Raw genomic sequence first — 24,347 nt, 5'->3', positions numbered from 1 at the left:
AGGACCTAAATCAAGGACACACTAGTATAAAAATTAAAACAAAGTAACTGATAATCCTTTTCTAAAAATGCATGGATGCTTTTTATTTAGCCTTGTTACATATTGACCTTGTTCCAAGCTAACAGCATACTTTTATATCATGGTTTTCTAAGGACAATTCTATAAGTTTTTGTTAAACTTTCTAAAAATTACCTGTCATGTGGGTTGTCCACAACTGACACAATAAATCTTGGAGAAGTCAAAGAGAGTTATAGTCTCCCAGTCCCTAAGAATTTTGGAGTAAAATCCTACTGCACTTTAAGTCCAGAAAAGGATCTGTTGGGAGACACTGAGTAGAAAAGTCAACCATGCCTAATTCAATGAAACAGAAACAAGTAAAAAGTGCTAAAAAATGGTTTTCTTTAGTTGTTGTGGTAGACCCATGGATCTAATACAAGTTATAGAATGGGTAAATCCATTACGTATGAAAAAATAAATTTTCCTTGGTTTTCCCTACCTTTTTCATCATTTAAGACACATATTAGTCACCAAATAAGACATGATTCATTCTTGTGTAAATAACTCATCATTCTCCCTTTTCTGAGTTCTTCTAACCTCTGCCCATGAAACTTGTGTGTTTTCAAATAATCTTTCAGTAGCTAAGGACTGTCATAATAACATCTAGCTCAAGTTTCAGGGCTGGAAACTTTCTCATATGCATAAAACTATTTCGTTCTTTTGTCTCATTTCATCCCTGTTTTCTGTTATGAATGAGAGTAAATCTATAGCCTAAATCTATCACTTCAGCAAAGAGACCAACTGATGTATTAATACCTGATAACTGGATTCTGTGTCACTGACTTGGGAGAGGTTTATTTTTAATAAGGGAATATTCAACACCAAAACACTAATCCAGAATTGTAAATAATTAATGGTCCTATTATAAAACATTGAGACATATTTTGGGAAGGTGGGTGTTTCTATAGATCCTTTAAATATATTTTATACTTGATCTGTTGTGTTAAGTTCTCTTTGGTTCCTCCACTTCTAGAAAGAGGTCAAATTTGGTGACAAAATGTATTAATTTGAAGGAGACCCTGAGATAAAATTAATGGTCCAAGGTTGTAACTTTTATCTTGTGATATTCACAAAAGAAGTCAAACTTGTTAATACATCGCCACCTTAAAAGTATACAATCTTGGCAATGAAAGCACAAAACTATAATAACTTTAAAAAGAAATCATCTTTTGAAACACTGCTAGTCAGAGTGCTCTGCAGATGAAAAGCAAGTAGACTTTCTCTTTATTACAATCACATACTCGCCCTCAAACATTTTCCTTTTGAAGGGGCAAAAATGAGTTTTCCTTTTTTTATTTTAAAAAAAGGCAGTATTTCAAACAATGTGTTTTCTTGTGATAAGAGATCTATTTTAATGTCTTTACAAAAGAGGACTTTCAAAATGGTACGTTATGGGGGGAAAGTGTTAGGATTACAAATCCCACTGATTTGAAAAGGACACAAAATTCTGTAAAATTGTTCTACTCTTTGCCAAGTTCTTTCAGGAAGATACATGTTTTTCTGGAGGGTTTCTGTTAAGAGTTATTTGTTAGTTAGCATTTCTTTGTGAAGGAAAAATAAAGCCTAAAAGGACTCCTCTTAAAATTTCTCAAAATTTAGCTCTGACCACTTTTCCCTAATCATAGGGAGAAAAGTCAATGTATCATCTTCCCAGGAATCTCCTATATAAAAATACTGGTTAGAGAATAATCAACTATGAAGATAACTTAGCTGTCTTTTGCTGCTATATTTTTACCCCCAAATAAATGCTTTCCTTTAGGCTTTTGATCTTTCAGTATTGTAGTTGAGGTCCTGTAACAGAATTTAAGAAATATATCCAACCTACATTTCTTGTTTTGCCAAGTTATTTGAAAAATATTTTCAAATATATTCTACAATGTTCTAGGTTTAAATTACAGTGTAATAATTTGTGCATGGTGTATGCAGTGACACCTGGCCCTCGGCCTTTTGTCTAACAATACAGTAGACAAGAATGATTACTCCATAATTCACACCCTGCCATGTCTTATTGCTTAATTAAAGCACAACCTTCCTCTACATGACAAGCAATTGGACTGTTAACATTATAGATGATTATCCAACCTAGCATATTTTATTTTTATAACTTACTCATTTTACGAAATAAGGATGCTCACTTTAGGTACACCTACCTCTGAAAATATGAAAAATCTGTTTCTTTACTTCCCTTTTGGCTCTTGAACAAATTGCCACTCACAAAAACATAGGCAAAATATCAGATGTTTTGAATTAGCAATTTAAATATTGAAATAGTCCAATATCTATCAAGCAAATTAATGAATGAATTTGATGGCTTCTGAGTATAATAGTTTCTTTTCTCTGTTCTATTTTTTTTTTCTTTTTGGACCCCTCACAGCATGAGGAATCTTAGTTCTCTGACCAGGGATCAAACCTGTACCACAGAACCCTAAACACTGGACTGCCAGAGAATTCCCTGTTATTCTATTATTGATCAAGAAAACACAAGGGATGATGCATATGTGCATGTACTTATAAAAGAAATAATGTGTAGGGCCTATATAAGAAACTGTAAAATTCTGCTGAAGACTTTAGAAGAGAGTAAGCAAATGATAAAGCCTAGTTAGTATGTGAATAAGAATATTGTATAGTAGTATAAAGGTGTGAATTTTCCTGAAATCTATGAAGCTGACAGTAACTCAACAAAAATTTAAAAATCAACTGGAATTTTTAACATGATAAAGTGATAATAAAGTTTTTTAGGTTAATGACTAAGTATTCACAAATTGGTAGAAGAATCCTCATGAAGGAGCAATGAACATCACCTGATGGTATCACATATTGTATTGCAATACATATCCCAAGTGCTACTATAACTAAAAGAGCTTGGTACTGGAGAAGATATGATAAGCAAGATCAATGCAAATCTGGAAACAAACATAAATGCATAAACTCATCTGCCCTCCTGAGTTTCTTGATATTCCCCTGGCAAAATCCTAACCACTGTTACACCAACACTGCCTACTCTATACAGGTATTTGTACAACCGAATATAGTGAACAAAAACATGCAACCCTACACACTGGTCTTACCCTAAATTTCTGACCACTAACCTCCTTTTGCAGCCTTCACCCTTCATGGTTCTTGTGTTATTTTCACACTCCATTCACACTCCAGTCCATCACAATTTCACACACTCTCCTTATATCTTCAGACCTTGACCATACTTAGTGTCAGATGATGCCCTTGCTTCTAAAACAGAGCACCTAGAAGAGATCTTCCACCAGCTCTCGCCTCATCTTCCCACCTTTCTGCATTTGCACTTGTTGATGCCAGCTTCTCTCTGCTGGCTCCTCCCTCCCCGTTTGCAGAAAGCCTGATATTCTCTCACCTATATATGGAGAACTCCAGCACATCTTTCTTGCATCATCAATTTCCCCCTATCGATTGAGTCATTCTTAATAGCTATAAACTGTTAGTGCTTTTATCTCAAACAAAATAAAACTTTCTTCCTCCTTCTAACTAAATGCATTCATGCTCAGTCGCTCAGTTGTGTCCGACTCTTTGCGACTGCATGGACTATAGCTGGCCAGGCTCCTCTGTCCATGTGATTCTCCAGACAAGAATACTAGAGTGGGTTGCTATTTCCTCCTCCAGGGGATCTTCCTGACCCAGGAACTGAACCTGTGGCTGCTTCACTGGCAGTCCATCATGCAAATGCAGTCCATCAGACCTCATGCAAATTCTGTCAGTGCCACCTTCAGAATATAGTAGGAATGTAAAACCACACGTCGGCACTGCCTCCTCCACCACCCTGGTCCAAACTGCCATCACCTCTCATCTGGATTACTATAGTTGTCTCATAACTACTGTCCCTGCTTCTGCCCTTTCTTTTATTGAGTCTCTTTTCAACAGAGCAACCAGGGATGTCCTTTCAAAACATACATCAGGATCACCTTATGTCTCTGCTCCAAATCATCCAATATTCCACTTCCAGAAAAACAAAATCACTTAAAAGCTTCCCATGTTACACGGATTAAAAGCTAAAATCTATTAGTGATCTCCAGCTCCGTGATTCTGTGGTGCTCTTCCACTCTGGCCCACACTCCTGTCCACTCCAGCTCTTTTAGTTCCTTTGTGCTCCTTTACTCCACCAGGTAAATCTTTCACCAGGGCCTTTGCATGTGCTCTTCTTTTCTACTTGGAGCTTTATCCAAGCTACCCATATGGCTCCTTCTCTGCTCCTTCAAGTCTTTACTTAAATATCACTTTCTCAATAACAACTTCAAATAACTCTTCCTGGTATTTTTTCATAGTATTTACTTCCCTTTCTCTTTCCTCTCTCTCTCTCACACACAGTCACTTATACTCTTATTCTGTTTTGTATCTTCTGTTTCTCCCTACAAGAATATAAGCCTCATGAGAACTAGAATTTTTTATTTTTATTTTTTTTCAGCAGCATCAGTTTTATACTGTTATTTTTTAAATTTAAATTTATTTATTTTAGTTGGAGGATCTGTTTCACTTATTGTTACAACCTGAACACCAGAAACAGTACTTGATATATAAGCAACACTGAATAACTGTTTGAGTGATTGCATAAATAATAGGTAGATATTTAAATGAATACGAATTTCTATAGAAGAAAAATTATAACTAGTAATTATTTCAGAGAGTACTTTTTTAAATGTTTTTTTTCCTAACCATGTACATTGTTAGTTTTTGTTATTTAAAATTATAACAAAATGATATTAGCATGGATATTATAGGATGTTATATGGCATTTCTTGTTTTTTTTCAATATGTTCCTGTTTTATATAAAAAAAGGTAACACATTTTATCAACAAATCTTCAAGATCATTAAAATTGTTACTAGAGTTATAAGCAAGAAGTTAACTCAGATATCAAACAGTAGGAGAATAATGAAATGCACGGTTAAGTGAACAATCCTGCATCTAAAGAGTTATATAAATTCTAAATGAAGAAATAGTATAAGAAGTCTATTAAATAACTGAAGCAATAATTGTATGATAAGTAGTCAGTTTCAAAGACTGGAGAAGAGTTTTCTGAGGTTCTCTGTACATTGCAATGGTAGAGAATGACCAGCATGTCTTTTGCTATGTTCATTCATGTATTGGCTAATAATAGTATGATTGTGATGAAATGTAGTAATTGGAAACTTGGAACTGATGGTCCATGTTCAGAAACAGAATAGAGTAAGAGCTGATTTTATTAGCTTGAGTGATAGGCTATTATATTAATGGTTCCATTCCAGGCAGGGTGGCCCTGGACATCTCAATGCTGACTGTGCTCCATCTCATAATGACTTATGATTTTCTGTCAGGCATCAGCACCTTGATTACCCAACACAGATGAAGACAAAAGCTGATACTAACTCAGGGACCTCTGCACAACTTAAATCCAAAGGTAGGGTCCATGTAGTGCAATGAAAGGATGTTCAGTTGTCCATTAGCTGCATTAAAAAAGTATGTGAATTCAAGTAGAATTTTCTGCAAACTGATGAGCATATTGGTTACTTTTTCTACTAATAAATATTTCTACAGACATGAGACTAATGAAGCGCATAGTAATACTGCCTTTTCTTATTTATTAAAGATATAAATTCTCAAGAGAGATGAAGAGATTTAGGTAATTCCACGCATAATTTCACACAAAGCCACTTCAAGTACCAAACCTTGCTCAGTACATAATAGGTAATGAAGGAATGTGGTCTGATCACAGAAGAACAGAAAATCAAAATAAACACTTAGGCTATCCGAAGGCATGCTTCCTGATCCTTCCACCTACATAATTTTTTGTCAAATAGAAAATGCTCTCTTTTGTAGATTTCCATGGCCTTGATACACTGTATTGAGGTCCTGCTAGCCACCCGATCATAAAAGGATCTAAGTAAAGAAGCTGTTCCATTTTTATTCCATTTCAGTCCTAGCGTGATAGCCTTGATGTTAAAAGCATTTTATATTTTTTTACAAGATTATCAGCTCAGGATTTTCTGATCTCTCTCAATTTTTCTCCACTTCAGGTTTTCTCACAGGTAATAATAAAGCCATTTTGATAGAAATGTAGCCATCTTATGATTTTCTTTTTAAGTGGGGTGCCACATTTTTCACAATTTGAAACAGTAGGCACAGCAAAAGCACACTGGAGTGGAAAGAGAGAAAGTGTGGGAGCAACATGTTCTCCTAAAGTTTCAGGAATCCAAAGTCTTAAAAATATTCTCTTTGATTTTTGCTGCTAAGACAGAGTAGTTCCCCAAATCCTACTGAACCTAGCCCTGTTTCTTTCTATCATTTTCATCTACTTTGGCCAGTACTGAGCTTTTGGAATGTTTGGGTTCAGTATTTTACTTACTATTTCTAAAATTTACTGCAGTGCTTCTGTCATTTGGTATTTTTTTTCTTCTGCTCTATTTCCTTTTCCACCTCTATTCATTTTGATGTAACACCGTTAAGCTTAATCATTTCTTAATCTAGTTTTCTTTGTGGTCTTTGTTCCTTTACTTTTGCCTTGTAAAATTTTACATAGTAAAACTCAAACCCTATTTGTATTTTATCTGAATAATACATATATTTTAACGATATATTGTAAATAGTTTAATATCCTGTATTATTCATATTCCTCGACAATAGTTGAAAGTGTGTTTTTTTCCCATAATTTTTAAGACAGTTAAAAACCTGTTAATAAAACTATCAGATATAAATGAAGACATCAAATACGGTACAACTGTTTTCAATTTTAACAAATAGCCTTGTCCCTGAATTTTATTTTAGAACATTAAACTATTTAGATTATACCAAATAGTTTATTAGATTCTGTGAAAGTTAGAGGTTCAGAATACTTTTCTTTCTGAATTAAATAAGCATAAAATAAATATTTCAGTATGAGTCTTTGGTGAGGCTGGGGGTTAGGTGTATTTGCAATTAGGCATATTTCTGAAAATCAAACTCAAGGACTACAATTGGGTTTGATTTCAAACAATCCGTCCATAGCATACGTGTTCATTGCTATGCAACACAATTTAATAATAAGTGATGCCAAGTAATTTTTGCATACTATAATGGGCTTGCAAGTTTTGCTGCTTGAAAATTACAAAGAGAAGGTGGTTATTTAATTTTCAATGGCTATGTTAAAATACTAATTTTTATAATTAAAAACAAAACAAAACAAAACGACTTCAACATAAAACCTACATCTTAAAGCTGAAGAAAAGACCTGCCTTCTGTAATAGTAAATGTGCAACAGTCTGAAAAGTCTCTTTCACCCTTTGGGAAAGCAAAGAACATATTTCAATAACTTTCTATGCTGGTCTACTCACCTAGCTTCTCTGATGAGTTGGCTGTAGGAAGTCTGGGTAGAGGCAGGGCTCAATTACTGTAATTTATGTATCCTTGGACGTCAATCATTCCTGTTGAGAGGTGGGACTCGTAAGCTCTCAGTGCATTAATTAAGAGCTTATCTCAGCAGAGCCATCTTTCTACCTAAGGACCAAAAAGAAAGTTTTAATTAGATTTTTAAAAGCAAGTATGTCATCGATGAAAGCAAGTATAGTTCTTTAGTTAGTCTGTGAGGCCACAACCAGAAGAGAATATTGCAAACAATACAAAGGACACAGTTTTCAATCATCTGTGATGTTGTAAGTAAATGGGCAGTGTCAGTCTCCAGCATTGGTTTCAGCCCTTGGACAGTCACCTCATGAAAATAACTGAAGTTTTGACTATGTTGTTTCATTGCCAACATAATTATTGGACCCTTGTCTAATTATTGATGCGGAGCTGATGCTGATCAAGTGCAATTACAATGTTGAGGACAGACAGTATTATTCTCTGATGGCTGACTTTTTGTTTAGGGCTAGTTTCTGACTGAATATGCAATGGGCAATGCAATGCAAGCTCAGCAAAAGGGAGTGAGGGAACTTGTACAACACATCAATTTCATTGGTTCAGTGATGGAGTGAGTGTGCCATTGCTGGCTAACCTGAAAACGCAGGGACTCGAGAGAAGTAAAAACGTAGCTAGGCTCACTGGTGTCAGCTGCTTGAGAGGCAGTTCTCTTGGAATGGCTGGTGTGAGGCCATCAAACACACTTCTCAGGGCTCACTTGGGAAATAACAGATACATTATTGATTAAAATATTTATAAATTAAGGGAGGGAAACAAATTTTAAAAGCCAGTTCAGATTCTAGAAGGGAAATATATCTACAATAGCTATTAGCCCCTCCCCCGCCATAATTAAAGGTGGGAGGGGCTGGATGCATGGTTAGGAGAACAAACACAAATGTGTCTGCCTACGTTAAGGGAAAAGCAAATTGTGAAAGCAAAAAAATAAAAGAAAAAATACTGAACAATAGAAACACTACAATAAACCAAGAAACAATGAATGAAGGACCAAACCTAAACTTTCTGAAAAATTAGCACCAGAAACAGTAGAGATGCAAAAAACTTTGGTTTCAGAAAAGTTATAGACAACGGAGACATATAAACCCAAGCACAATGAGCACAAAATGAATGATGTCGTGATTACAGGGGTGATTCTAACAGGCAGGACTAGTACCATGGACAGATGCTTTAGACACCAAGGAGAGCCAAGCTCAACGGCTCAATATAACAGAACTTGTGTTCCAGTGTTCCTCATCGCTATGATATTTCATTTTGTTTTTCAAAGGGAAGCTATTTAGGAAATTCAGTTACAGTAGAGACTGTAAATTTACCCCCTAACTAGCATACTTGACATGCACTAAATAACAGCCACAAACCTGACAAAAGAAACTATAGCTTTTACAGGTATATGGTTTGTGCAGTATGTTTCTAAATGATAGTGTACGATGAAAACATTACTATGTAGACAATTTGTCAGAAGAATAAAGTTGGAAGATTGTAACCCATCATTTATGTTAATGTTCATAAGGATATTTTATAATCTTTTTTCCACTCTTTCCTCTCACATATTTTCCCAGCTATTTTGCCTCATTTACTGTGCTGTGTAATGTTTACAGCACAATGCATACAGTAGTGCTCCCCAGATACAAACTGGCACTAGTGCTGGTTACACCAACCTTGTGTATCTGATAAATTTATGTAATACAGACATCTAGCATTTGAATACACTTTTTGTCCTTCAGTGCATCTTTTTATATGAATTAAAGTCAGGGTGGGACTTCCCAGGTTGGCTCAGTGATAGAGTCTGCCTGTTAATGCAGGAGACTCTGGTTTGGTCCCTGGATTGTGAGGATCCCCTGAAAAAGGAAATGGCACCCCACTTTAGTATTCTTGCCTGGGAAGTCCCATGGACAGAAGAGCCTGGCGGATTACAGTCCATGGGGTGATAAAGAGTCAGACGTGATTTAGCAACTGAGCTTACGTGCACAAGCCAGGGTATATTATAAAATCAAATGACCTCTTGGGCCTCCTATACTTAAGGATATCTAAATGGTAATATTCATACATACAGTTTTCTGTTCTATGATTGTGTGAAATCTGTTCACCCCAGGAATCTGTTTTCCAAACAATGTTTAAAATTTATGATAGACTGAGGGCTGCTGCTACTGCTAAGTCACTTCAGTCATGTCCGACTCTGTGCGACCCCATAGACGGCAGCCCACAAGGCTCCCCCGTCCCTGGGATTCTCCAGGCAAGAACACCGGAGTAGGTTGCCATTTCCTTCTCCAATGCATGAAAGTGAAAAGTGAAAGTGAAGTCGCTCAGTCACGTCCGACTCTTAGTGACCCCATGGACTGCAGCCTTCCAGGCTTCTCCATCCATGGGATTTTCCAGGCAAGAGTACTGGAGTGGGGTGCCATTGCCTTCTCCGAGAGTGAGGGCAGAGCATGGTAAAATAAACAAATATTCATTGCAGTTGTTTTCCAAGGAGGAAAACATTGTGGTGTGCTTTTCCATGGGTTGTTAGCTATTTTTTTTCCTGAAGAAGTTTGAGGATCTGAAGCCTGTCAAAGGCTACTGTTAAACATTTCCTGTCAACTCCTTTTGGCCATGTTTTTAAATTAAGAACATGACAGAAGGGATAGCTTTCAAACCAGGCAGTAAACTTGGGGGCTTTTAGCCAAAGGTATGATTTTTTTTTCCACTGCTTAATTTGTAGAGAACCCAGTTTTAGGATTCAGCGGGTAAAAGTAAGTCTTTTCCTGAATGAACATTTCTTTGTTATTTTTATACAACATCTTCTCAACTTAATAGGACCTTTTGAATTTGCTAAAGCAGAAGGCCAGTTCTAATTACAACTGGAACACTGTATCCATACTAGGCTTTGAGATTTGCTCTGATGTGGGCTCCATGGAATCCCAAGGGAGAAACCTTTAGTCTGTATCTGGAGAACGGCAACTGGTGGGAGACCAGGGTTCATCTTCTGTCCTGCCCCTACTATAGGAAATACCATCATTTCTAAAAGTTTCTCAGTGTATGATGCTACCAAACCCCTGACTTAACCTACAACTCTCATCTCCTCAGAAAATGATTCTCTGTTACCAGGTACGTGCTTCCACTCTTTTCCCTTTGAGCAGCCATGATGACAGCTGTGGGGTAAGAAAGTCCATGACCTTGCTCCTTCTCCTAAGGTTTTGGTGAGCCTCCCCTAGTTCCTGGCAACCTGGCAGGGGTCACCGATATGTGTCAATTGATGAACTGGGGGCTGAAAAAAAAAGGGAGTATTTGTAGTGACATCATGAAGTCTCAATCTGTTTCAAGTTTTCATTTATTCACTATTTAAGGGTAGCATAGTTGGGGTTGTTATTTTTGTTTTTTAAATGGTATTTAAGTGTCTATATTTGCATGAAGATATGTGGCTGAGGAAAAAAAGACTTAGAATGCACTTACTCAGAGAGCAGTTTTTACCAAGTGGACCAGTAAATTCTTTTGAACGTTTAGCTAATTCTTTCAGTGAAATCAGTCAAACTAGCATATATTAATTCACCACATTTTCTATACTCATGGGACTTGTATCCAAAGGCAAACTATAATGAAGCTGTAGATAAAATGACCCAGTTCTGTGTTGTCTTATTACTGGTGATTAAGTGTGAAAGAGCAGGATTATTGTCTGACCTCCTCTACTCTTTTTGAGAAATTATATTAGAAGGAATAAAAATTCCTTTTTAAATATCTGTGAGAAAAAAATAGAGACATTAAAATAGAACACTGGAATCAGATACACATGTATCATTAGCATTATAAACTAGAACTTCCAACAGCCTTGAAATGACAAAAATACCAACTTTGATTCTATTTTTTAAACTGAGATTCACCATTGTGAGATGATTAGAGATTTCATATTTCTGTTAATGAGATTTAATACAGAAGACTTTACAGATATTAATTCAATTTAGTAATGCCAAGAAAAGACAAACCAAGTCTAGTATATTAGAGTGTGTAGGTTTGGAAAATAGGACTGAAAGTATCTGCAAAGTCTACTTATTTAGACAGATTTTTTTTTCTAAGATATAGAAGAGAGATTTCTGGGTGGGTTATCAGTCTTTTATCTTTGACATTTTATTATTTAGTTTAACACTGAAATATTTTATTGTACATAAGCCTAGAGGTGTTCCATTTTAATATGTTCATAAGACAGAATAATAAATAAATGATGATTTAGCCCAGTACTGATGTCAGGATTGTAGTAAATTTCATATTTTTTAAACCTTTCCCCAATTCTGACTGAGGAAAAATGATTAGTTTGTAGCTACTTTCTTGACATCTGAATTGTCCTTAAGTTTATGGGTATTAGGTTATATTAGTGATGTCAACTATTAACTACTTGTACTTGAATATCTCAGTGACCAAATTTTTTCTCATATAATTCTACAAGTTTAACAACAATGGTGTGGGGCAACAATGTATTTCATTGCAAACATGTTCTAAAGTAATTTCTGAATTAAAGATCAATTCTTTATAATAAAAACTTTGCAGTTAGTGAAACTATTCAAACACTTTAGAAGTAATGTTATAGTGGTGGAAACAGTAAGGGAAATTCATATTTCTTTATTTGTCCTAAATATTTTCCTATTTACTCTTTTTGTGTTTTCATGTAGATTCTATGTGTGGGCATATTAGATGACATTATTCAAATCTGTTAATTTCATCTTTATTAATGCAACGGATTTTCTTTTAAGGAAGATTGAGAGTGGAGAACTTTTCAATATTTAAAAAATATTCAGCATTTCCAAATAATCTTGTAAATGTCATGATATTTGGAAAGCTTCACTTTTATCACCATTTTCTTAAAATTCCTATAGAAATTATACACAGGCTATTTTAAAGAGATTTTTTTTGTCATTCTATAATCCATTCTACTCTATAAGACTTTTAGCCCTATTCTTATATTGTTAATAACTCAAAGCAAAGAGAAAAATAATACTTTTTTCAGTGATCTAAAAACTCCTGAGACTTAGGGTCATATTTCACTAGTTATACTTTCATATAAAATATGAATCATTTTGAAAATGGATCTCCTTCAGTTGACAAAAGACAAAACAACATCTGTAATTAAATATAAATGGATACCTATGTCTGTATATTTGCATGGATATGTTTAATGCCAAGTAAATATCTTCTAATTCTTCCATTGTCAGTACTAAGACATGTATGTATATAGTTATGTGGGGTGTAAATAAGACATGATTGGTTCTTTCACATTTGTGTTTATTCAGTACATTTTTATTGAATTCCCACATAAGTGCCAAGTGCTGGGGCACTGTGTCCTGGGGACAGAATAATGAGCAAAACAAATGAGGATGCTGCCTTCGTTAAGCTTTCATATGTGTGTGTGTGTGTGTGTGTGTGTGTGTGTGTGTATAATATATTAGTATTAGGTAACCATTTTATACAAAAATGGTTACCTAACACTTCAATACATTTATCCATCAGTGTCTACATTTATCTATTTTACGTGCCATACATACTAATACTATTATCAATTCAGTGATTTCTCACTTTCCAAAAACATTTGGGAAAAAAAAAAAAACTCGGTTGAAGTCTGATTCACCACGTAAGATGATTGAAAAAAGCAATTCTACATTACTTCTAGGCATTCAGTATAAAGGGAAATTTTCAAAGATACGTTTATGGCTTAATAATTAAATCTGGGTGAATATGCCTGCTGGGAACTTCTGCAATAATAAAATAGAATGGCAGGTTCCAAGCCACAAACAAAGAACTTTTTCTTTCAGAGATCTGAGTCACAGCATATTAGTATTTAATAGATTTTGCATTTTTTAAATGCATAATGCAAGAATTTCATGGTAGGGAGTCTTGAATAATTATTCAAGTACAATCCAAAAGGTTCAGAAAAACAAAGAATGGGAAGCAAATACTCAACAATATAACTATCTCAGGGACTCTAAGTGGCAGAAACATTAAGATACGGTTGCTTTGGTCTCATTTCTAGAGCCTCTCCTTCCCCACCCATAATATTCTCAGAGACTTAAGTATTTTCCTGCCTTCTACACACTAGTACAGAGCTGGTAACATCTCTATAATTCCTAGAGATGCCCATGAGAGCAAATGGCCATCTGGGGATAGTACTGATGCTTAACCCACAGACGTCAAAGTGCTCAAGTTTTATCAAAAGCTAAAACAGGAAAGCATGAGTATGCATGAATTAGCCATTTTCCTTGAGACTCTGTGAATTCAGTCATCCTTTTCTTGACAAAATACTACTCAACAGAGATAAGCAACAGCTGGGATGATAAAGATATGGAAATTTTCCAGGTGTTTCCAAGATACAGCCTAAATTATTATAGAGGTTTTGGAAAATAACTTCATTTTAAGGTCCCATTTTAACACACATTGACTTGAGAACTTGGGATTTAATTATTCATTTCTATCTATTTTCATTTACTAACATTCATCTATCTTCAAAAGTCAAAGAAAAATAAATCTCCATCTTCACTCTGTGGTAATAACTGGACGAAATTGCTGAGACATTGATTTTAATTGTAGGGGTCCAAGGATGAAAACACAACTCCCAATTTTCTTCTGGTTTTCAGGCAGTATAAAATCACAATACTTCAGAAAATTATCAGAATGCTTAGGTAGTTGTAATCTATGTTCATTCTCCTCCTTCATTTCCTCCTCAATAAATAATGGATAAAGCAACAACGAGTCTTTGCTGACTTTTTAATCCACTAATACATAAAAAATTATCTCCTGGAAATAAATTAGCATCTATACAATTGTCTGCAAATGGTTGGAAAGTAATCTGGTGGTTCTTAAGATGCTCTATGCATTCTGTTTTACTTTTGAGCCAATTAATCACTCCACTCATCTCCTCGCTCCACCCCCACCTCATCCTCACCTCAAAAGAAGCTTCTGTCTCACTGAAGTGGAGATTTGTTCCATTATTTTTGCCCCTCTTTTCTTGATTAGCTATCCAATTTTCTATAAATTGAAACTGACATATCAATAGTACAAATGTAAATGTTACATCATTCTCAAGTGGAAAGCTCTTTTTACTGGAAATACAGTTGATAACAGTGTAAATATAACAGATGTACTACTTAACAGCCTACCTGATTTATGAAAAGGTATTCTGGCCACGTGAATAATTTTCAAACTAATGTTTAGCCCTTTAAGAATCATCATACTTTTATCTTGTTTAGAATCTTAGGAAAAAATGAAGGCATTCCCACACCTCCAGAAATTAAGAAACTGTTACAGGAAATAAAAATAACCTGAGTTAAATGGAGAGATGTCCCTAGATGTACGGAAGTGGGTGAGACGGTCGTTTCATGAAATGGCTTCAGAATTCTCTTCTGTTATGCTTTTCCTGCTGTGCTTCTTGCATTTCTAAGTTTCGCACTCATTTCTTTCCAAGGTCAGTTGGTGGACTTCTCTCCTGACAAACATCTCAACTATTCTTTGGGCCTCACTCCTACAAACTACTCAATTAATTCTCAGTTGTCACTGCTGTTGGGTTTCCATCCTCAGATTATAATTACAGCAAATTGGAGGATCCAGCAAGGGAAGCCTGATAACTAATTCTGTGCCTAATAAACAAAATATATGCAGAGAGGTTTTTTTTTTTTTTTCCTTGAACTAATTCTTTTTCCTTTCCAATGTAATTTTAGACCCCTTCTGCCTTGAGGTTTTTATGTAAGTTACAGATTGATATATAAATAAAATACAATCTGGCCATATGCCATTAATCTTACATGCTCCCTGAAGTTACAGAACACACTCTGGTGCCCAGGGAGTTAAAAACATTGGAACAATCATTTTCGGTGTAAAGTTTATTCATAATAATGTTCATTTGTCTCTTTACTTTGTTGATATATAATACAGTGGACTGCAGGAGTATTATTTTATTGCATTTTATATACATAGGTTTAGTAAGGAAGATTGAGCAAATAGTTCCTTTTAATCAGCTACCCTTAGAAAATCAAGTCCATGTAATGAAAACATTAAATTAGAACATTTTACATTAAAACCACCCAGTTTCTTGCATCATGTAGGCATACAATGAATACTTATTGTATTAAACTTCATAAAACATAATCTTTTCTTAAAAATGCTTACTTCTGCATGAAAAGGAACCTCCTTTAGCAGGGACCCCTTAAAATAGCATTATTTGTTTCTTAATACAGATTTTTAAAAGTATTTCTCTGTGCTTTTTTTTTTTTTCTTTAAACATGTCTCATAGGGGTTCTTTTTTGCCACTATCACAAAATGGATATAATCTGAGCAAAGAAGCAGCAGACTCTTAAGTTGTGATTCTGACATAGATTATTTGTTCAAAAGTAATTTAAATAATCATAATATATGGAGAATTCATACTTTTATCTGGGTGGTCTACAACTCATAATCCAGGACAAGGCTTTTATAATCTTTATGCTCTTCTCAGAAAGGCCCATTTTGTAGCCTGAAAACTGTTGCTTAGGAACAGTCAATAAATACTATGAGGATCACAGATTTTATCTTGTTAAACACATAAACAGAGTGTGAGTCACATTTTTACTTTGGTGCCTGCATAGCTTCAGCCTTACAACTTAATTTTGGGCATTGAATTAGCCACATGTACAAGTTATACTAGAAGTCTCTTAAAAATGCACCATGTATATTCTAAAGCTTATAAGATTTAGAGCATATTAAAATATAAAGGTATAAAAACTATTATATAGTAAAATACATAAAAACAAAGCAACAAAAATCTATTGTGGCAGACTCCTTGTTTCCCATCCCCTCAAATTCCTCCAAATCTACTTTCTCTTCTTTCTGGGAACCTGGCAATCTAGCTAAAGATTAATGTTCCAGCCTCTCCTGGAGATAGTGTGGCCATGTATTCACATTTGGGCTAATGGAATGTGAGTAGTCATCTCCAGAACCTTGGCTTTTCCATTCTTGCCAATGGTGAGAGGTGGACACGGCAGTGACTGCTCAGACTACACAGACACAGATGAAGATTAACACCCTCTTGGGCTTGCTTCTTTCTTTCACTTTTCTTCATAGGAAGGACCAGAGAGGGCGGAATAGCCATCATGACTTTTGCTAAATGTGGAAGCACAGTTTGATTTGCTATTTGTCACTCTCCTTTCATTGTTCAGCCAGTGTCTATAGCTGACTATCTTCTGTGGCCTAGACCAAATGCCATAAATAATATTTTGAATTTTTCAACTAGAAATAATTTATCCTTTTTCTGCTGCTGCTGCTGCTGCTAAGTCGCATCAGTCATGTCCGAGTCTGTGTGACCCCACAGATGGCAGCCCATCAGGCTCCCCTGTCCCTGGGATTCTCCAGGCAAGAACACTGGAGTGGGTTGCCATTTCCTTCTCCAATGCATGAAAGTGAAAAGTGAAAGTGAAGTCACTCAATTGTGTCCAACCCTCAGTGACCCCATGGACTGCAGCCTTTCAGGCTCCTCCATCCATGGGATTTTCCAGGCAAGAGTACTGGAGTGGGGTGCCATTGCCTTCTCCGATCTTTGTCTAAACACACACAAAATTGTATCAGTATATGGGGGCTCTCCAGCATGCATTATCATTGTATGTATACCTTGTGCTTTGCTAAAATGTGTGGTTCCTCAGTGAAGGATTTCCGATTTATTTTATAAAACTCACAGTGTTTTGCATGTACTTAGAGCAACATAAATGTGTTGATTGTAACACTGAATGAGTAAATTCTCATTTATTAAATTATAAAACAGTGCTTATTATGCTTAAGGAAATAATATATTATAGTAATATATCTTATTTGTAAAAAAATATTTTATATTAATCTAGAAGCCATACAACCTAATAATAACAGCAATAACAGTATGGGGAGGGAGGAGGGAGGAGGGTTCAGGATGGGGAACACATGTATACCTGTGGTGGATTCATTTTGATATTTGGCAAAACTAATACAATTATGTAAAGTTTAAAAATAAAATAAAACTAAAAAAAAAACAGCAATAACAACCTAATCTTTTCCTTTTGCCATTCAATTTAGATACAACTAAATGACATACATATCAGATGGGAATAGTACTTTTTTTTTTAATTAAACAACACTTTTTTCCATCTGTTTCTATTGATAAAATTTTTAAAAGGCTAGGACGTGACTACTACAAATGAGCTACATTATATAGTTAATCATATAAATATCAGACTGATCTGATTTTGGTTGGAAAATCTATAAGCAATTTTAAAAAACACGTCTGACATTTACTCAGTGGCTATCTTATTTTCTAGGTTTTATAAGATCAAACCATGTGTCACCTACCAAATTAAGGCATGGCAGATTTTGATTGATTCTCAAGTTAAAATTAGGGCTATCAAATCTGTGTTTGATATTATTAGCTGAGTCTCAGTGTAATTAGCACATGGACATATATGATTTTAAATTTGTTCTTAATACTTAAAAGTTTGGGAACCAGAAAAGGAAGCCTCAAATAGACTTAGAAATGCACTAATAGATTTAATGTTCTCAGTTCTCAAATACTCTTACTTGAACATAATCTATTAAATCTGACTTAATTAGTGAAATATGCTAAGTATTTTCTCTCTCTGGTGTTCTAAATGCCACTTTCCACTAAGGCTAAAGAAACTCATGGTCTCAATTAGATTATGTGAATTAGATAGCATTATATTATATATTATAAAAAATCAAATCATTTTTCAACATTTTTTCTTATACTTGGGAGATTAGAATAACACGCACTTGACATTCAGTAACAATATTTCTTGCCCATGTGAATTTACGCAAGTTACTTAACTTCTCTGAGCCACAGTTTCTATATCCCAGAAAATTTGCATAATACATACCTTCAGAGTTAGTATAAAGAATAGATGTAAAAATTGCATGTAAAACATCCATTATAGGACCTGGAACAGCATTCATTATATATAAAACTCTGTTACACCTATACAGTGAAAAAGAAAAATGGTATTTTTCTACTCATTTCACTTACCTAGCAAACTTTTTTAGCTTAGTTAAAATATGTATCTTAAAGTTTTAAATGAGTAAATCATTCTATAACTTTAAAATAATGTTTGGTAGTTTTGCAAAATATATTTATTTTCATATGATAATTTGAGTGAATTAACAATTTTATTTGCAAATGAATAAATCTTACAAATTTTAATTCTTATTCTCTCATCATTACCAGGTCTTTCTTTCATGCTTGGTCCTCTCTTGTTAACATTTAAACACTATTGAGTATCTTTTTTGTTTGTTTGTATGTTTATTTTAATTGAAGGATGATTGCTTTACAATATTCTGTTGGTTTCTGCCATACATCAACATGAATCAACCATAGGTATACATACATCCCCTTCCTCTTGAACCTCCCTCCCACCTCACACTCCTCTATGTTGGTACAGAACCCCAGTTTGAATTCCTTTATTCATACAGCAAAGTACCATTGTCTAAGTATTTCACATATGGCAGTGTATATGTTTCCATGCTACTCTCTCCATTCATCCCATGCTCTCCTTCCTCTCCACCGCCTGAGTCTAAAAATCTGTTTTCCATGTCTGTCTCCATTCAGATCAGATCAGTCGCTCAGTCGTGTCCGACTCTTTGCAACCCCATGAATCGCAGCACGCCAGGCATCCCTGTCCATCACCAATTCCTGGAGTTCACTCAGACTCACGTCCATAGAGTCGGTGATGCCATCCAGCCATCTCATCCTCTGTCGTCCCCTTCTCCTCCTGCCCCCAATCCCTCCCAGCATCAGAGTCTTTTCCAATGAGTCAACTCTTCGCATGAAGTGGCCAAAGTACTGGAGTTTCAGCTTTAGCATCATTCCTTCCAAAGAAATCCCAGGGCTGATCTCCTTCAGAATGGACTGGTTGGATCTCCTTGCAGTCCAAGGGACTCTCAAGAGTCTTCTCCAACACCACAGTTCAAAAGCATCGATTCTTTGGCGCTCAGCCTTCTTCACAGTCCAACTCTCACATCCATACATGACCACAGGAAAAACCATAGCCTTGACTAGACGGACCTTTGTTGGCAAAGTAATGTCTCTGCTTTTGAATATGCTATCTAGGTTGGTCATAACTTTCCTTCCAAGGAGTAAGTGTCTTTTAATTTCATGGCTGCAGTCACCATCTGCAGTGATTTTGGAGCCCCCAAAACTAAAGTCTGACACTGTTTCCCCATCTATTTCCCATGAAGTGATGGGACTGGATGCCATGATCTTAGTTTTCTGAATGTTGAGCTTTAAGCCAACTTTTTCACTCAACTTTCACTTTCATCAAGAGGCTTTTTAGTTCCTCTTCACTTTCTGCCCTAAGGGTGGTGTCATCTGCATATCTGAGGTTATCAATATTTCTCCTGGCAATCTTGATTCCAGCTTGTGTTTCTTCCAGTCCAGCATTTCTCATGATGTACTCTGCATATAAGTTAAATAAGCAGGGTGACAATATACAGCCTTGACGTACTCCTTTTCCTATTTGGAACCAGTCTGTTGTTCCATGTCCAATTCTAACTGTTGCTTCCTGACCTGCGTACAAATTTCTCAAGAGGCAGGTCAGGTGGTCTGGTATTCCCATCTCTTTCAGAATTTTCCAGTTTATTGTGATCCACACAGTCAAAGGCTTTGGCATAGTCAAGAAAGCAGAAATAGATGTTTTTCTGGAACTCTCTTGCTTTTTCCATGATCCAGCAGAGGTTCGCAATTTGATCTCTGGTTCCTCTGCCTTTTCTAAATCCAGCTTGAACATCAGGAAGTTCACGGTTCACATATTGCTGAAGCCTGGCTTGGAGAATTTTAAGCATTACTTTACTAGCGTGCGAGATGAGTGCAACTGTGTGGTAGTTTGAGCATTCTTTGGCATTGCCTTTCTTTGGGATTGGAATGAAAACTGACCTTTTCCAGTCCTGTGGCCACTTCTGAGTTTTCCAGATTTGCTGGCATATTGAGTGCAGCACTTTCACAGCATCATCTTTCAGGATTTGGATCATCAGTACCATCTTTCTCAATCCATTTATATGCATTAATATAGGATAATTGTTTTCCTCTTTCTGACTGAGATTCACTCTTTTTGTTTTTGAGAGGCAAATAAAACAATTGCAGCACTTCCCTTTAGACTTGACTTTCAAGATATTAAGCTTTTCCCTAGAAGTATTATCATTAAAATAATATTGTACTGGTATTAAAATTGAATGATTTGATGAATTAAACACAAGAAGCAGTCTTGAACTAGACCTTATCCTTTAGTAATTACAAGCCATCATAAGCTAAAGGACTTAAACAGTTAAAAATGGTTCTAAAAATCTGGCTATTTGAGAGAAAACAAAAAACAAAAAACTAATGCTAGATTCCTATTTTGCAACTTCAAACAGGTTAAAAAGTTAAATGTAAAAAATCCAAGTAAAGAAATAAGGCTTTTTTTCAGGAAAAGATGGCAATTTCCATGCATGCATTTAATAATTTTCCTCTTGATACCCCTTAAAATATCATTAAAAACATATTTACATCATAAAGCTACAAAAAATAGGAAGCTTGAGATGGGGGAGAGTAGCAAAATAATTTTGGAGCCTAAAAGCAAATGATGAGTGGTAACATTTAATAGCCCAAGGGATGTTAAAACCTAAGCTGACAGTTGGGAAAACTGTGAAGCAGTCCTAGTTTGTCCTGCATTAGGGCCCCAGTCTGGAGATTCGTTCTCTGAAGAGGAAAACACAGACTCTCCAGGGATCTGACCTGACACAGGAGACAGAGTTACTACTCACCAAACAGGAATTAAGGAAATATGTATCAATACATACAGAGCACTCAGACTACCTCGCTCTGTCCTTTCCTCTACTCCCTGAAAACTGGCAATCTGACCTTATCCCTCCAGCCAGAATAATAATAGAGGAATTTTCTAGGGATTCTGACTTTATCAAGAAGAAACACCAAAATTACTTAACATCAAATAGCAAAAAAAAGCAGCCACATCTACCAAGTGTCTAGTTCAAAGTCAACACAGCCTACCTAAATGAGTAGAATTTTCATTTAGCATTTTTGTCTCCAACTTTTAAATATGAAAAATCAGCCAAAGATGACTAGAAATCTAAAGAGGCTTTTAGCATAAAAAATGGAGATCAAAACAAATAACCCAAAACAAAAAATCAAACAGTCACTGTGCAGGAAGAAGAAAGCTTTAAAATATTTTAATTTTCTCATAGATAGAAGATATTTCATCCATGGAAACGTATATGGGATGTTTACTAAAATAAGGTACATTTAGAAAACAAAGAGCTTTTGGAAATTAAGAACATGACTGTGGAAATTAAAAACTCAATAGAATATTGAAAAATAAATTTGAGATGATCTGATATGGGAATTACACAATAAAATATTAGAGAACTGGCCAAGGAAGTATAATCCATAAAATAAAAAAATAAAGGAAAATGGACTAAAAGGAATTGCTATTAAGAATTGTGAAGGGTTTGAGATTTCAGTCTACTGTAAGCTAATAAGTTAGCCTACCAAAGATTTATAAATACATGTTACAGAAGACACAGTACCCCTGTTTCAGAGATACAAACCATTTATTACTCATAGCAAAACAGTGGCTGGAACAGCATCCTGTGTTGGCTCCCAATGCCTGTCTCGACAGGGTAACACGGTGAGGACAGGAGTTTATCTGTGTGCATTATGGTGCACCACTGAAAAGGGATCCTAAATTTTAGAACTCTGACCCATCTGCTCTTACTCCCCTCCAGAAAGACAGAGATTATGAATTATCCTGGAACAGAAGCGAATACCTCCAGGAAGAAGTAGAAGTCTTTATCTTTACTGCTGCTGCTGCTGCTAAGTCGCTTCAGTCATGTCCTACCAGGCTTCCCCGTCTCTGGCATTGTCCAGGCAAGAACAGTGGAGTGGGTTGCCATTTCCTTCTCCAATGCATGAAAGTGAAAAGTGAAAGTGAAGTCGCTCAGTCGTGTCCGTCTCTCCGTGACCCGGTGGACTGCAGCCTACCAAGCTCCTCCTTCCATGGGATTTTCCAGGCAAGAGTACTGGAGTGGGCTGCCATTGCCTTCTCCCCTGGTACATATTTGGAGAAGCATGTCTCTAAATCTCTCTAGAAAGATACACAGTTACTAGTTTCTAAGACTCTTTACTGATCAGAAACGCCCTTGGGCAGGTCTAGGCTCTGAGAAATCATGGATAATTGCCTTTCAGCCGTCATCAATAAAATAATTCAATACAATTTCTAAGTACCTTATTGAATAAGGCTGAATAGCCCACTGAATGAATATAAACCCCTAGCAGGGTACATTACAATGAAAGTTCAGAACTTGTGGACAAGCCAAAATTTCAACAAGCTTTCATTTCAGAGAAAAAGGTCTAAACTTCATACCATGGCATTCACAAATTCTTTTTCATATTGATCTTTCTTTCTTCAATATAGTCTCCTGCTAGCCTTCTGTTCCTGAATATTCATGGAAGGACTGATGCTGAAGCTCCAATACTTCGGCCACGTGATGCAAAGAAGTGACTCATGGAAAAGACCCTGATGCTGGGAGGGATTGAAGGCGGGAGGAGAAGGGGATGACAGAGGATGAGATGGTTGGAAGGCATCACTGACTTGATGGGCGTGAGTTTGAGCAAGCTCCGGGAATTGGTGATGGACAGGGAGGCCTGGCGTGCTGCAGTCCATGGGGCTGCGAAGAGTCAGACACAGCTGAGTGACTGAACTGAACTGAACTTTATATTACAGCCTTAAAGAACTATATTTTACATATTCTCTTGCCTCTCTTATCCTCCTGTATGTTTCTAATGGCTGTTCACTGTGATGAATTCAACAGTTACTTTATCAGAGAAACCTTCCCTGACTCCCCCAGTGCCGGAGTCTGGATAAGATGCCTCTCCTAGTGCTTAAGTCATCCCACCAGAAACTTTGTTTCAGTGACGTATTTCTCCTTAAAACTCCTATGGATGGGTTTCCTTAGAACGAGTTTATGAGCTCCACAAGAATACTTATCTTTAGGGTTCAGTTTTGTTTTTTTCTAAAATAACATTACCCAGTGTCATTGCCAAAATTATTGAACAGATTTGACATTGAATAATTTCTGGCTATTTCAAAAAATTCAAATATACTTTCAAAGGACAAAGACTTCTTCCCACTGAAAGTATTCAAAAAACTGTTGTCAGATGTAAGAATTCTGGAATGTTTGTTAAAAAAAAAATCAAATTACAATAGAGTTATAGCTTTAAATATACACAGGTTGCCCAATACATACTTTAATTAAAAAATCAAATATGTAAAAGTACAGTTTTAAGTGAAGAAAAATTAAAGAAAATTTCAATTTTAGAACACAAATACCAGTATGAATGTTTTCAATCAGTGAATAGGGTAAAACAATATAAAAATGCAGCATGCCGCTTCTTACACAATTAGAGGATACCATACTGTTACACATCAGAAACAACCACATTAAGGAATGCATGAAGTAAAAAATGATACTGAACAGGAGGAATATCTTGGGAGGATGTAACGATATAGGCTTAGATTCTTAATGGGAAAAATATAAAAATACTAACATAGAGGTCTATTCATCTTCATAATTTTGTATGTTCATTATCATTCTAATGTCAGAATTATTATGCCATGAATCTATTATTTGTCATTAATATTTCCTCTCAGTGAATACCAATCTATTTTATAAGAGGAGAAAAACAGTAATGAAATGCTGACAGATGTACTTGGTGCTCAATACTTGAATATTTTAATCTAAAATTATGTGACAAAAAATTTAAGTAAATACACTACCTAACTTGATAAGAAGCTTTTTTGTTTTTTACAAAGTATTCATCCAGCACAATAAAGTATCATGGTTTTTAGAGAATGAGACACAGTTAAGGCATTACATGAATATAAA

General features: G+C 35.6%; 1 protein-coding gene across 12 annotated transcripts in view; it reads right to left on the bottom strand.

Annotated features, from left to right (window-relative positions):
• TENM3 (teneurin transmembrane protein 3) overlaps positions 1 to 24,347 on the bottom strand; it is a 2,746,241-nt gene that overhangs the window by 995,593 nt on the left and 1,726,301 nt on the right. For all 12 annotated transcript variants that reach the window (XM_027530163.1, XM_027530171.1, XM_027530173.1 and 9 more), the window contains exon 7: positions 7,370 to 7,532. The gene's annotated coding sequence lies outside the window, so the exon portion shown is untranslated. The remainder of the gene's footprint in view (positions 1 to 7,369; positions 7,533 to 24,347) is intronic.

This window comes from Bos indicus x Bos taurus, chromosome 27, assembly GCF_003369695.1.
Source record: "Bos indicus x Bos taurus breed Angus x Brahman F1 hybrid chromosome 27, Bos_hybrid_MaternalHap_v2.0, whole genome shotgun sequence".
Lineage (NCBI taxonomy): Eukaryota > Metazoa > Chordata > Mammalia > Artiodactyla > Bovidae > Bos > Bos indicus x Bos taurus.
This window is presented reverse-complemented; position numbering and strand designations above follow the sequence as displayed.